Raw genomic sequence first — 15,435 nt, 5'->3', positions numbered from 1 at the left:
GATCGGATATTAGGAAAAATTCCTTCAAGGAAATGGTTGTCGTGTGTTGGAGCAGGAGGCCCAGAGGAGTGCGGAGTCTCCAGGTCTGGAGGGATTTAACAGATGTGTAGACGTGGCACTTGGGGACGTGATTGACCTGGGAGTGCTGAGGGAACAGTTGGGCTTGATGATCTTAGAGGGCTCTTCCAACCTAAATGATTCCATGATTTGTTAGCATGGCTCCCTCTGGCTCAACCAAAACATTTAAGCTGAGGTTGATGCCATGAAGATTTTTGCCTTTTCTTTTATACCCCTGTTATACCTTTTTACAACTTCTGTATTCCTGGTGCTTTTTCCCTACATTCTTGGACTTGTTTGTCAAGCTGAGAGACTCAACATTTTAGAAGCTTCGTAGCCAGGGATCAGTGTGCCCCAGACCCCAAGGTGCTCTCCAGAACACATTCTGTAACCTGAGATAGAACCATCCAGGGGAAGGTTCCTTGGGGGGGGGGGCTCACTCGAGCCTCTCATTGGGGAATCTTTGATAGATCTGCTAATTAGTAAAGCCTATAATGTTGTACTCAATGTTGGGGGGGGGGGGGGGGGGGGAACACACACACTCAGCGGGGTGCTTCTCGATGCATATGACCTGGACGTGTGCACCTAAGGATCCTTAAAAATAAATACCAAGGTAAAATCCCTTTTCCCCTTCTAACCGTGTCTGACTCTTGATTTTAAGACCAGGAAAAGGCATCAGGTTAATGTATCAAAGAGGGAAGCTTGTAGCAATGGGTGCTTGGGCAGACCTCGGGAAGGTTGGGCTGTGAGCCCATGGGAAAGGCAGCACTTTCTGAAGAGCGAAAGGTGTGAACCTACAGTTTTTTGTGGGAGGACCAAAGGAAAAACCTAGACAAAACTGCATGTCCTCGTTTATTATTGTTTTATACCCATCATCCAAATAGGAATTTGGACTTTTTTCCATGGGCAAAGGATGATGGCGGGGCAGACCTGCTGTAAGACCAGAGTGCCCTAAGGGACCTGGCCTTATTGCAGAAGATGCCGTTGTAGGGTAATGTCTTGTGTGCCCATTCTGCTCCATCCCTCACCACTTTCTTCTTAGCCCAGTTCTCCAGAGGTACCAACCTGTTTGTGGTGGGAGAGGAGCAAGGAATGTGCAGGAGAAGAGGAGATGAGGAGCCATTTCAGCAGTGCCAGATACCGAGCGTATGGAGGGGTCAAGGAGAGACCTTCAGCAGAAGTGGAGCTCAGTGGGGTGACATTTAGGTGGTGGAAGTGGAAGGTCAGGAGGAAGCATGAAGGTGTGGACCTCTGTCACCTGGCTGAATTTACCCTTGCTCAAGGACCCTGAAGTCTCTCCCAGATGCTTGGCCTCCTCAATGCCTTGAGGACTTCCCCGTGAAGCTGCTTCTGAGGAAGAGCTCACCTGTTGTGGGAGCAAAATCTCCCAGGGATTATTTTTGTCCTGCACCTTTTTGAGAGAACCAAGAAAGGGAATGTGGGAAGTCACCCAGTCTGTTCCCATGTCCAAAGCAGAGCAGCTCTACTCACGAAGCTCCAAGAGAGATGTCACTCTCATTTAAGATTTTTTGTCCCAGAGCCTCAATTATCAATTCTGAAAATGTTGTGTCTAATACCGAAATTTGTCATGAAATTAATGCCCAAAATTAAACACCAACCAGGGAAAAAGGCAACTCCAAACAGTCCTCAGGTTTAAATGGAATGCTAGCCCATTTTCCATTTTTTCCCCAAAAGAACAGGATTGGTGATTCATGTGCTTTCACAACCCACTCTCTCTCCCAGACTTTTTTGGGCCCAGTGACGCCCAGTGCTGGTGCCACACCTCACCTGCTCCATGTTGGGGCTGTTAATTGCTTTCGGTATCGGTCAACAGAACTTAATCACGGAAAGCTTTCCCAGTATCACGTAGCTAAATATAGAGCCTGAGTCCAGAGCACAAACACACTCCCTGCGTTTGTCACCACCGGGATTGCCTGGAGACAGAAAAGACTCATGGCAGCCGAGGACTGTGCTCAATACATTAACTCAGAGCATAAATTCACCTTGCGTTCGAACAACTTGGAAGGCCTGCAAAAAGCGTCTCCACTTGGTACACGTCGATCCCTGGGTGGGGAGTGCCAGACACCCACAAAGGGACACATTTTGTCCAAATTATCACCTGTTTGTTTCAAACTGTGCCAACGTGCAGCCAGAAGAGCAAGGTCTTTGTGTGTGAGCATTTGCAAGCAAAAAATCCCTAACCTTACCAAAAAGGACAGTTTTCCCTCCTGAGAGGATGTCACCGGGAAAATAGCCAAGGACTGAACTCCTTCAACCACCTAAACTTACCAGCTTGATGTGACTTGTGTAACTCACCTCAGTTATCTCACAGGACAGGGCTAGAGCAAGGACAAAGCCTCCCCTGGGAGTTTTTCTAAGGAATGACTCTGCACATTGCTCCAAGTCCCTCCAGCTGTGGCCGCTGCCCACCGCCGATGCTGTGACTGCTCGAGTGGGAAATAACACCACTTAAAAAGTAGAGTTTGTGCTGTCCTCTGGGATTTAAGCGATTTAGCCTCGCTTTAGCCTTGCTGCTGCCCGTGGGAAGGGGATCAGTCCCTTTGCACCTGCAGGGTCCACTCTCCCTCTAACACATCTCCTCACCACCTTCTCAACGCCACTGAACCTCCTGCTTCCAGCACAATGGAGAAGATTTCTCTTGAATGTGGGATTTGTCCCTGCCAAGGAGGATGCCTGGACTGCCTAATTATTTTATTCATAAGCCGGCCGTGCTTTCAAAGACATCTGGGTGACCTATCTAAAGCTAAGTGAATCCCTCACCCCGGAGGAGCCCTGCTCCTCCTGATCCCTCCGGGGAGCCGGGGTTGGGTGGCGGAGGGGCTGCCGGGGGAGTTCTGCGGATCCGGACAATGAGGAACACATTGACAAAGTGTTCACATTATTGGCTGATGGGTCTGCATCAGTCACTCATTCACAAGCACAAGGTCTAAATTGCAGAACCAATTAACGGCACTAATAGCCCTTGCCTGAATTAATCTTTGAGACAAAAGAGGAGAGAAGTGGAAGAGCTATTAGCAAATCAAGCTGTACCATCCCTACTTTATTGCAGGAATCTAAGTGTCTGTATTTGGCTATTATGAACTGACTGCAATTACAGCCCTCATTTAAAATGATTAAGTGGTTATAATTATTTTTCAATTAAAACTTAGATCTTCCATTTATACAACATTGCAGGCTTCAATTAAAGTCCTTTTTCCTCCTTTTTTTTTTTTTTTTTTTGGAGGAAAAAAGTACCACTGTGCCAAAAGACTCTTGCATCTCTTCTGGCCATTGAGAACCAAGTAACATGATAATAACACCTTTGTTTTCATCCCTCCTTCCCGGCCTCCTGAACTCCTGCATGGCCAAGGAGATAAACTGCCAGGCACAGCACCTGCCAAAGGTCAGGAAAAACCAGCTTGGAAAGCTCTACGAGCATCAAACACCCCTGAAATCACGTAAACCCACCTGGCTTAACCACTCTCAGGGCTAAGAGGTGCTGTAGGAGTGATTTATAAAGGATTTGGGGGGCTGGAGGGGACTCACTTTGTCTGGGGCTTTTGTAAAGAGCAAAACCACTGGAAAGCACAGAACTGGGAGGAGTGTGGCAGCAGGTGAGCTCGGGAGGAGTTTCTGCCAGGCCTGGTTTTAAACATCTGAGGAGAGGAAAGCCAAGATCTTCACATGAAATTAAGCCAAGTGAAAACTTTCTCTAGTTTTCATTTCAAAATGGCATTTTCATTTCTAACTGTGCTTTACAAGAACAGGAAGAGGTTTGGGAGAGGAGAGGAGAGGAGAGGAGAGGAGAGGAGAGGAGAGGAGAGGAGAGGAGAGGAGAGGAGAGGAGAGGAGAGGAGAGGAGAGGAGAGGAGAGAGGAGAGGAGAGGAGAGGAGAGGAGAGGAGAGGAGAGGAGAGGAGAGGAGAGGAGAGGAGAGGAGAGGAGAGGAGAGGAGAGGAGAGGAGAGGAGAGGAGAGGAGAGGAGAGGAGAGGAGAGGAGAGGAGAGGAGAGGAGAGGAGAGGAGGGAGATTCAGAAAAAATGTGATGGCCCAGACAAAACGTATTTTCCTGTGATTTTCATTTTTTAGCGACATGCCCCCCAAAATTTATTTATTATTTTCATTACCTACACGACGTTGAAGAGCTCTAATAGTGTTACTTGGTCATGGCTTCTGTCACCAAGTTTGACTTGACAGTGTCAGTCATCAGGTGAGAAAGGCAGCTGCCATAAAGAGCCAGACCACACCAGAAAGTCACTCCTTCCACCGTGATGTGACCTCCAACACAGAACAGCACAGCCAGCTTTGTCCCAGAAATGCTGGGCACACCAGGAAATTTAGAGAGAGAGGATGTTTTGCAATTCTGCAGGGAGGGCTGGGTGGAGGGGGTGACTCAGAGGGGCAGGGTCAGACAGGAGGGCGCAGGCAGCAGTGTCACCCTGCTTGTCCCAGCACATCACAACAACACCCACAGCTTCTCGCTCTCAGGGTCTTCAAGGAGCAGCAAGCAGCACTTTTCTCTGCACAAGCTCATGAGCTCCACCACGACAGCTCTTTGGACAAGTCCAAGCATGAGCAGCTTCTCAGGGAGGGTGAACTTCACACAACCTCTCAACTGCTTCTCCCCTGCCTGTCCCCAGGAGGAGCTGGGGGAAATGTGTGGGCAGGAGGAGCTTTGGTCCACCACAAAGAGCTCAGCAGAACTCATGAATCACTGGTTGTTTCCCTGGTTTGCATTAAGGAGCAGCCACACCAGAGGTATTGCTGGAAGACTTAGGGAAAGCCCTTTTTCCATCCAACCTCAACTCAACTCTCCAGCCTTTTGTGTTTCTACCAGAGAGGTAAAAGTGCCCCCCACTGAAGGGTCCCCAGATCAGGTGCATTCACCAGGAGGTTCCAGGGGCTGCAGTACCCAGAAGTGGCACCTGAACCGAGCTGGGAGGGTTTTGGCCAATGTGTCTTCTCTGGATCATGGAATCATGGAATAGTTTGGGTTGGAAGGGACCTTAAAGCTCATCCCATTCCACACCCTGCCATGGGCAGGGACACCTTCCACTAGACCAGGCTGCTCCAAGCCCCATCCAACGTGGCATGGAACACTTCCCCACTCCGGGCAACCAATTCCAAGGTCTATTGGTGCTTAGGAACAGGAGATTTGGGAATAAGTTAAGTCCCTGTAGGAAGACAACCCAGTGGGACCGCAGACAGAGACATCTGCACGCAAGGAAGAACAAGGAGCAGGCTGCAGATCCAGGACCTCGTGTCACTGACACCACCACAAGGTAAGCACCTGTGCAATTAACTGCAATTAAGTCCACTCCTGAGCAGCGGAGCTCCTGGAACAGTGCTTTCCAAGGAAGAATGTAAGTACTGCCCAAACTCTTGTGTGTATTTAGCTTTAACTTCATGGCTTTGAGTGATGACAAAAGCGGTGTGATCCGAACAGCGCTGAGATCGTTGATGGAGCAGGTGGGGGTGGTCCTGGGGACGAGGCCCTACCACCACACAGGGCCTTTCCATAATCTACCTGTCCAGAAATGGATGCTCTCTCTGCCAGCCAGCCTCGTTTCCTTCCTTTCCCAGGTTTGGATGGACGGGCGTTGTCCACCTGAAATAATTTCTTGATTGCTTTATGCCACTTCCCCTCCTGCATTTGTATACGAATATCATGTGTGCCACTTTTGCTGTCTTCCTTCTGGGTGACACAGGAGTTACCCCTTCATCCCTGGAAATGTTCCAGGCTGGGTTGGATGGGGCTTGGAGCAACATGGTCTAGTGCAAGGTGTCTGGTGCAGGTGGCGAAGAACAAGAGGATGTTTAAGTTCCCTTCTATCCCAAACCATTTGATGATTCTGTGATGTCACTCCATGAATCATATTCACTAATCTTGTATTTGTTACACAATTTCAACCCCATCCAGTCTACAATGGTTTATTATTATTATTATTATTATTATTATCCCTCACCACAAACCCTCTTGTGCTGATAAACCACCGAGGGTGAATATTTAATTACTTACAAGCCAAGAAAAGCAGAGGCTGAGGTTAAAAGTCCAGTGAAACTGCAGAATCTTGCTGTGAGACACTCAGACTTCACCAACTTCATGGAAGGAGGACTTGCCTGGAAAAGTCCCATTTTACACACAGAAGGACTTCAGAGGTGGCATCATGCTGCTCCTCAAACATCCCAAGGCCTTCTGATGTACTGAATCCCACCATCTTCATTAATTTCCATCCTGGAAACAAGCCATGGAAGAGTTTTCTGCTTGTGAGAGGTAGACAGGAAGAACTAAATAAAATAAATAAATGCATATTAAATAAATTAAAGCGCATAAATTTGATGTGCAATGGTCACCTGACAAATCACATCAACAGTTTTGGGCCACAGAGCTCTGATGTTTTTCAGCTTCTATGTATTGAAGAAACCACGAATGGTTTCTCAATCCCAGCTCTGGGTCCATGTTGGAAAGCTCTGGAAGCAGAGAGGCTGTGGGGAGTCCAGAGCTGGAGTGTTCTGCTTGCCACATCCAGGGCAGGAACAGAGCTAAGGCTGAACTGGGATCAGCTGATCACAGGGATGAGGCTCCCATTCAGTAGTCTCCAGGATACAAAATGGTTTTCCTCACGGCTCACAGGACACACAATTCTGTGTCGTGATGTCAGAGATCATCCACATGTCCTGGTGCTCTACTTCTCCATGATTTCCCAAAAACACAGCTGTTTTCATCCCTTGGCCACCACCAAAAAAGCTCCACTTGACCTCCACCAGCCATCTCTGAGCTCAAATCCATCCCAGGACCAAATCCTAATCTTCAGCTTTCTTGGAAAACCTTCTCTATTCCCAAATCTCCCTTTGCAGCACGGATTCCCACCAAAGCAAGAAGTCTGCAGAGATTCCCCGGGAGGTGATTCCTGGAGGGAAATCAGCGTGAACACAGTAACATCCCAGCTCGTCTCACCAGTCTGCAAGATCCCAGCATGGATCTGTGTTCCTGCTCAGCAAGAGCTCCCCAGAGGAGCAGGAATGACCCCTGTGGCTCCATCCCACCCGTGGAACGCTGCAGCCATGGGGTGACCTACTGGAATGCCATCATGTGCCAACCCCATCATTCTTACACACAGAAATCCATGTTAAACCTGCTCCAGCAGCAGCAGATCATTGGGGAGGGAGGGAGGAGGGTGATTTTTACCATCCAAAGCCCAAACAGATGGCAAATTCCTGTGTCAGGCTCTGTGGCCAGGATCGAAAGGCTCAGGCGCATCTGTCACCAGCAGCATTCCCAGCCTTTCCTCTCCAAGCCTTTGTTTCCTTCTCATTGCTTTGACACCAACAGATTCCCCCTGGAAATTCGGGAATTGTGCTTGCAAATAATGCAGCCCCCAGCTTTCCCAGGACCTAAAGCCTGGCATTGAAGAGAACAATTGTGTCTGTCTCCAGTTGATCTGGAAAGACAAAATTTACCCTGGCAAGACTCTCCTGCACTGCGGGGTGGAAAGAGTCTGGACAATCCTCTAAATCATCCTTTTTTTAATATTATTGTCTTGTTTCCCTCTGACTTCCAAGAAAACCTGTGTGGGCCAGCCTGAAGACCTCTCAAGGTGCCTTTCAGTCTGTTTTATAGGGCTCTGCACAGAGGGAAAAAACGAACAAGGAGGGGTTTTCATGCATCTGATTTTAGGGTGAATCAAAGAGGGAAGATGCAGCTTGTAAGGAACGAGGGGGGATGTCCCTGCAAGGCTCCAGCAAAGTCCACTGGGGACAAGGGGCCAGGAATCAACTCTTCCACCACCCCCTGACTGAGTCAGGGTTTATTTTCCTTCTCTAGGTCAGCTTTCCCCACAGGCCAGGAAGTCCAAAGCCATGGTTGTACTTGTGCTGCAAGGGAAGGAAAAGTCCTTGCCCAGAAGGAAAAGAAGTCTCCAACCCATTAGGGGTTGTGCCTGCAGATCCCTTGCATTGCATATTTGCATTTTAAAATCATTAGTAATGATTTTTTTTTCCTTTTTTTTTACTAAAAGCATCCATTGATGTTCCGTGTAGGTAGAAAAGAAACTCACAAAGGAAAGTGTAGTTCCACTGTAGAAAAATACGTTTTCCCCTTCTTTTTGTCATGTCTGTATCCTTTGCTGTTGCTCCTTCAAGAAAAGCAGGGGGTTTTTGGTTTTCTTTTTGTTTGTTTGTTTAGTTTTGTTTTGTTTGTTTGTTTGTTTGTTTTGGGGGGTTTTTTTGTTTTTTAATAAAACGTTCAATTTTCTATTTACAAAATTCCTCAACTCAGCTTTTTAGGTAAACTTTTCTGGAAAGCTATCCAAAGTGGGGCTGGCACATAATTCCAGTAAGCAGAGCGGAGCTGTGTCTCTGCAATCCCTTTAATGCAAGGCTGCCTGAACCCCCATTTCAGAGTCTTGGGGTGTTCAATGCACACCCTGTGTTGATTCTCCAGAAAAAAAAAAGACAGTAATGTCAAATTGTTGCTTTTGTATTGGCCAAACCTCCCTCCTCAGGTGGGAATTTCAAGATTTGTGCAACCTGTTCTCCCCCCAGTAACCTTCTCCCATCTCCTCCTCTTCACTGGGCAAACCAGGGTAAAACTCCAGAGTCCCTCCTGGGTTTCCCTATCCTTTTCTCCCTGTTTTTCCTCTTTTTTCTTCTAAATTATTTTTTCAAGCGGTGGAACCACTAAAAACCTTCACATCCAAAGCAATGACAAAGTTTCTCCTGCAGGGATCACTTGGACGAAAAAGCCCCTGTAAATATTGTCACTGGCCATATCCAGAATATTTCCAGCGTTCTGTGTTTGCAAAGCAACCCACAAACATTTGAGGAATTAATTTCCCCCTGAGGCCAGGCTGAAGGAGAAGATCCTGCAGATCCTGAGGATGGGATGTGACCAGAGCCTCTCACTTTGTCACTGTGTCACTGTGGCAGCAGCCTGCCCCTGCGTGGGGTGTCGGATTGATCCCAATTGATCCCAATAAAAGAGATCTCTGGGCTGTGAGCGGAATACACAAAGATTTGTAATTGTTTGGTCTTGTTGGGAATGGCACAGTCCATGGAGGTTTCATGATTTGCGATGGGAACACGCCGAGCCAAGGTTGGAAAAAAGGACTTTTTATGGTGGAGAGGAGAGCACGGGTTAACCCTGCAGATCCAAACTCGGGGGAAACTTCCCCGACAAAAGATTTTTGCGAAACCATCGGGTTGGCAGGGTGAAGGCAGCAAGAGTTTGAGTGCATGTGGCACGGAGGTGCCAGCAGCAGCCCCAGCCCTAAGGGCAGGCCAGGGGGACACGAGGGACATGCGGCCCTTTGGGGTGCCTTCCCGCGGAGGACATTCCGTCATTCTGCGGTCTGTTCCCACCTTCCTCCAGCCAAAAAACCTCTCAGGCAAAATAAGGGCAGCGGCGGCCACAGGATGGCAGCAGAAACTCAGCGATGCAGCACCAAATTCTCACCCTGCCTGATGGCCTTCCTCTATTACAGGCAGTAAATTGAATCATTTTGTTGTCTGGAGGAAATTTCTGCGGTTTTCCAGCCAGACCCCTGCTTTGGCGTTCGGAGGAGATGATAAAGATAAGGGACGGCGGTGCCCACACCCCCGGGCACCCCCGAGGGCGCAGCGGAGGGCTGGGGTTAATTGGTGGGAGAACTCTGCTGCTTCTTCTGAGACACCGCACAACCACTGAGCACTGATTAAAAAATAAATATATTTTTGAAAAGGCTGTTAGGCCACCTTCCTCCTCCTCCTCCTCCTCACCGCTCCCTCCCCCCAAACTCTGCTTAGCCAAGCTTTACACACTTCGGCTTTCCAGCCTTTCCAGCCCATTTCAGGTGCGTTGTTGCTCTTCTCCCTCTTCCCTCCTTTTTATTGACTTGTCAGGCTGAGCTGTCGCCAGTGGCCGTGGGCTGGGCAGCCCTGAACGCACAGCCAGGCACTGGGAAAGGAAAACACCCTCCAGCCGTGGCAGGGACCAGCTCTGGGCCACTCCATCCATGTCTGATCTGCATTTTCCGTGCGCTTCACCACACAGGAGCGGCTGCGGCTGGGCGAGGAGTGCAGGGATTGCACAGACTTGAGATCGCTCTGCCATGTCTCTCTGCCTGTTCTCTCTGTAATAACAACTCAGGTTTGCCTTTAAAAGGCAAATATTAGGGATTTAGGCAAATAAGGTTGGTAACCGTAGCATTATAATTGTTCTATTTTTTTAATATTATTTCCATGTTTTGGAGACCTTGATCAACTGTCAGTGTTTGGAAAAAGAAATAAGACATAAATTATGCATACAGATATCCCTTGATCAAGGAATCCCAGAATGGTTTGGGTGGCAAGGGACCTTAAAGCTCATCCCATCCAACCCTGTGCCATGAGCAGGGACACCTTCCACTATCCCAGGTTGCTCCAAGCCCCATCCAACCTGGCCTTGGACACTTCCAGGGATCCAGGGGCAACCACAGCTTCTCTGGGCACCCTGTGCCAGGGCCTCACCACCCTCACAGGGAAGGATTCCCTAATGTCAAATCTCACCCTATTCTCTACCTGTTTAAAGCCATGATCAGTCTCTAAACTAATACCCAGCCAGAAATGTGGTTTGTTTGATTTCTTTATCAAATTTAACTTCTTTGCAGCATTGCCAAAAGCAAGCCATGTGCTTTTCCTGAAGCCAGGTTTGGCATTTTTAGTTACAGACCTTCACCCGCCCCACTGGGACCTCCAATGCTTCACCTGGAGGCAGAAGGAGACAACTCTCTATATCCAGTCCTGCCCTTCTCCAAGACATCCTCTCTTAAATCCAGCCACTTCCCTCTGTCTCTGAGTATCCAAGTCTCCACGTCCTACTCCCAGGGCTTTGTAGAACTGCACAGGAAGCATGGGAATGGCAAAAGAGACTGGTGCAAAGATACCATTCCCATTTCCCCCAGAGGCTCTGGGTTTACCTGGAAAATTCTGGCTATCCAGATTTTACATCCAGAGCTGACAAGACTCCCAGCCTAACTTTTCCCTTCCCGTTTCAGTGCCTGCAGGTGCAGAGGCTGGGAAGGAGGTGATATTCAGAATTAAATCAGTTTTCTGGGCATTTTTCCCCCTCAGCAGAAGAGTTCTGCTTTCTCCATCCTCCTGGGTGGATTATTCCCCTTTGAACTGTTCTTCTCACTCCTTTTCCTGCTCAAGTCCTTCACTTACAGGGAGAATTTCATTTCAATAACTCGCTGCAGGTTTTGTAAAGAGACCAAGGAAATGCTTGGACCAGGAAGACCAAAGCATGGATTTCTCCAGCCCCTGTGTCAGTATCATGCCCTCGAGACACCTGGGTGACACCATTGCCCCAGAGCTCAGGCCCAGGAGCCACAAATGGGGCTGGAAAAGGAGAATACAGGAGCAAGAGCTGCTGGTTGGTCAGGTAGAGTGGCTGGAAAAAAGTCCTTTTCCATCCTGACCACTCCAAACTCTCCCACCCAGTGGGGTTGAGTAGAGCTGGAGGAGTGCTGGGAAAAGTTATTGGGGTGCAGCAGCATTGCTGAATCCCTTGGAGAGAAGAAATGCCTCGATATTTGAGAGCTGGGGGAAACAATGAACTCCTGGCAGCTCCAGCGAGTCCATAACAGCCCCTTGCCCACAGAGGTCACTGGATGCACCCCTGCCCAGGCCCGCTGTCGACACCAAATGTCATTTCTCATGTCAGAGGGGTCTCCACACCCCTGGGAGCTGCTGGGTTTTCCATGTCCCCCTTAAGAAAGTCCATCACACGTAGTCTAAGCCTGTTTCAGTTCACCAGGAGTCCATATCTGCCTTTAGCCACCACTATCATCAGCAGAAAGGCCTACAGAGGAAAGGATGTAGAGCCTCCGTGGGCCATGTCCCTGAAAAGAGTCATCCTGGGGTGATCCCTTTGATTTGGCCCTGAGAAATCCCATCAAAAGCTGCACTAAATTGCTGGCTCGTAGGAAAATAGAAGTCATTTCATCCAGGCTTTGGGGGAGATACATCCCCCCTTCGATACAGCATCTAGTAAGGCCACAACTTAATTGTTGTTTTGTAGATGAATGCGGTATCTTCCCAATATTTTTGCCAGTGGTGGGTACTTTGAGCTTCTTTTACTCGCAGGATACAAAACCAAGCAACATCATATCACTACCCAGTTACCAAGGTAACTGGAGAGAAAGATAGAAGCGTCTGGGGTTGCACACTTTGTGATCTCCCTTCATTAGCTCATTTCTTGACATCAGCTCCTTTCCCAGCTCCGTTTCTCCCTCTGCCTGCAAACCACACAAGAACTGTGAATCCAAGTCTCTTCTGAGGAAGGTGATAGTGCCAAGAGGCAGAAGAGCTGTTCGTGGGCTATTTGCCACTGGATCTACATCTTGGAGGACATTTGTGCACCTGGAAAGGGGGATGGTTGTGTCACAAGGAAGGAACGGGCAGGGCAGTGTTGTCCCTCTGCCTCGGTGGCCCCGAGCGTTGGGTTTCATACTCAAAACACCTCCATGCCCACAAGCCAAGCCATGATGTCCGCCCTTCCCCCATGCCTGGTGCTAATTCACTCTTGGGCTAGTGGAAGTGGTCCAGCTGCCAGCTGGGATTAAGTCCTCTGGGATCACAGTGTCACTGTCACTGCAGTGGAAAGGGTGGGGTGCTGCCACCAGTGCTGGAGGAAAATCCAGCTGGGAATAGACCTGATAAAGGGACGGTGACAGCAACAGCTCCCGAAAAGCAGAGTTTTAAAATCAGCCAGGTGATTAAAATACAACAAAAATAACACACATCTGGGAGCACACAGAGAGAGGCTCAAATGCTTCTCACAATTTGGGAACAAGGCTCCTCAGAGAGTTTGAGAACTCATCTGATGGCAAAGTGTCAAGAGAAGCCAATAAGTTTCTAGGAAGGAATTCCTTGCTGTGAGGGTGGGGAGGCCCTGGCACAGGGTGCCCAGAGAAGCTGTGGCTGCCCCTGGATCCCTGGAAGTGTCCAAGGCCAGGTTGGACGGGGCTTGGAGCAACCTGGGACAGTGGAAGGTGTCCCTGCCCATGGGAGGGGTGGAACAAGAAGATTTTTAAGACCCCTTCCAATCCAAATCATTCTGGGATTCTGTGACCATCCTGGTCATGGAGGGCCACCCTCCACACGCTCTCTCTGGTTTTCCATCCAGCTCCCTGTTCTTAACTCCTGGCATTTATAACCTGAAAGACGCCACCAAGGCTGTGCATGCACAGACCTCAACCACCAGCGTGCCACACCAGCAGCTGGTCACACACATCCCAGGCAGTGCTGGGCAGGTGCTGATGGAAAAGACATTCCTGGTGCAGGGAAGGCCATCAGGGAACGGGGGACACTGGAGAGGAGCTGGGGGGTGGATCCTTACGCGGGGACTCCCGGCTGGTTCATGAACTCCCACCCAAGTGCATGGGGATGAAAGAACAACTCAACCTTTGTCACCTGCTGGAGTGCTGGGGCTCAGCTCCTCATCCTTATCAGTGCAAGTGCCACTCTGCACCCTGGATGCACAGCCTGGCTGGGGTTGGTGTCCCAGGCCAGGCAGTGCTCTCAGAGGGACATTGTTTACACCGAGTGCTGCTCGCCATGGCCTGCAGGAGCTGCTGAGCCAAAGATTCCCTTGCCTGGCTCCACACCCCACCAGACACGCACTAAATACAAAATTGACACAGAAAACAGCCAGCTACAGACAAATCAAGCTCAAACTGTCTCTGCCTTCTCTGTTTTGCTCTCTCCAACCCCAAAGATGCTGATAAATATGGGAAATCTGAGGTGCAGATCTTAGGTGCCTAAGACGACCACCCTGGCACACCCCCTTTTTACACCTAGGAGTTTCCACCTCTTGCACCTCACTGTACCCTCTGTGGGTGTGAATCACCATCCTGGGGACACTGACTCCCTGCCAGCTCAATATTCCCCGGGTGTCCCTGTCCGTTCAGTCACACTCAGCAGATTCCAGCCCCGTGCCGCCTCCTCAGCTACACCCCGATGCTTCCAGAGCCCAGGAAGGCAGCGCGAGGCAGTAAGGACCACACCACAAACGTGGGAACACATGCCATGGAAAGAAGGGAGTGGGAGCTCAAGAGGGAAAATCTGTACAACCTTCTCAGCACCCAGGGACAAGAGGAATGGGAAACTGATGCCTGGGAAGTTCCACCTGGACATGAGGAAGAACTTCTTTCCTGAACCCTGAACAGATCCCAGAGAGGGTGTGGAGTCTCCCTCACTGGAGATATCCCAGAGCCATATGGACACAATCTGTGCTGTGTGCTCTGGGACGGCCCTGCTGGAGCAGGGAGGTGGCACCAGGTGACCACTGTGGTCCCTTCCAACCTGGCCCATCCTGGGATTCTGTGAATATTTCTGGAATAAGGGGCTGTGTTCGTCCCAGTAGCATCTCCTGGGGGTGACAGCAAAGTGCTCGCTGATCTCTGGTGGCTTCAGGGTTGGGTTGAGTGTTCATTTTTAGCGTGGTTGGTCTGGGTTAGGGACGGGCAAGGGGAGCCAGCTCCGTGCCTGTGACACTGCCATGTCTAAAAGCCAAGCCCAGGGGACAAGTCAGCCCAGGACCATCCATCCTGCTCCCTCTAGGAGGCACCTGAGGCATGCTGGATGTGCTGCGGGGAAGGATATGGAAAAGCTGGGAATGGGATAGTTCTGTTACCCCCTTGGCAATCCCCCCTTGTTAAAAATGTGTGTCATTGCTGAGCTCATACCTCGCGTTTCAGAGCACATCAGCCCATCCCACTGCCCACTGGGAAGAAGAGGCTTTCTGGCCTGCTTTCCAACTTCTTCCTTTTGATAATGCTGCTTGTCTCCCAAGCCACACATTCCTGCTTTTCCATCTTTCCCTTTGAGAACGAAAACAAGGACAGGTCACTTGCCTTTTTGTATGAGCATCTCTCTGAACGTCTCGGAGAGGGGGAGAGGGAGCAAAGGAAACGAACCACACAAAACAAAGTGAGGGAACATTTTTAATTGGAAGTGTTTTGTTTTCGCCAGGATTTTAACTTTGGAGAGAGCCTCACAAATACTCTCTCAGGGTCCTCTGCTGAAGGACTTTATTCTGCCACAGGCGCCTTTCATGGTGCAGCACAATAGCTTTTGTTTCAGAAGTGTGGGGCAATGAGGACCTTGAATGCCAGAGGTCTGTATTATATCCATAACTGTAGATTTGGATGGTGGAATGGAGGTTGGGGGGAAGGTGAGAATGAAAAATTTCTCCATTGTGTAGATGGAGTCCTTCCAGCAAACACTGGCACAATAGGAAGCACATTCTTAAGAGCTGAAGCAGACTGTGGATAAAGACTCCCTCATTTTGTACATAATGGTCCCTGTGCTTTAACCTTGTACAGCTGCTATGACACCTGCTTTTCAAAGCCTTTGTGGC

Source organism: Corvus cornix, chromosome 9, assembly GCF_000738735.6.
Source record: "Corvus cornix cornix isolate S_Up_H32 chromosome 9, ASM73873v5, whole genome shotgun sequence".
Classification (NCBI taxonomy): domain Eukaryota; kingdom Metazoa; phylum Chordata; class Aves; order Passeriformes; family Corvidae; genus Corvus; species Corvus cornix.
The sequence above is the reverse complement of the archived record's forward strand: the minus strand, read 5'-3'. Positions refer to the sequence as shown.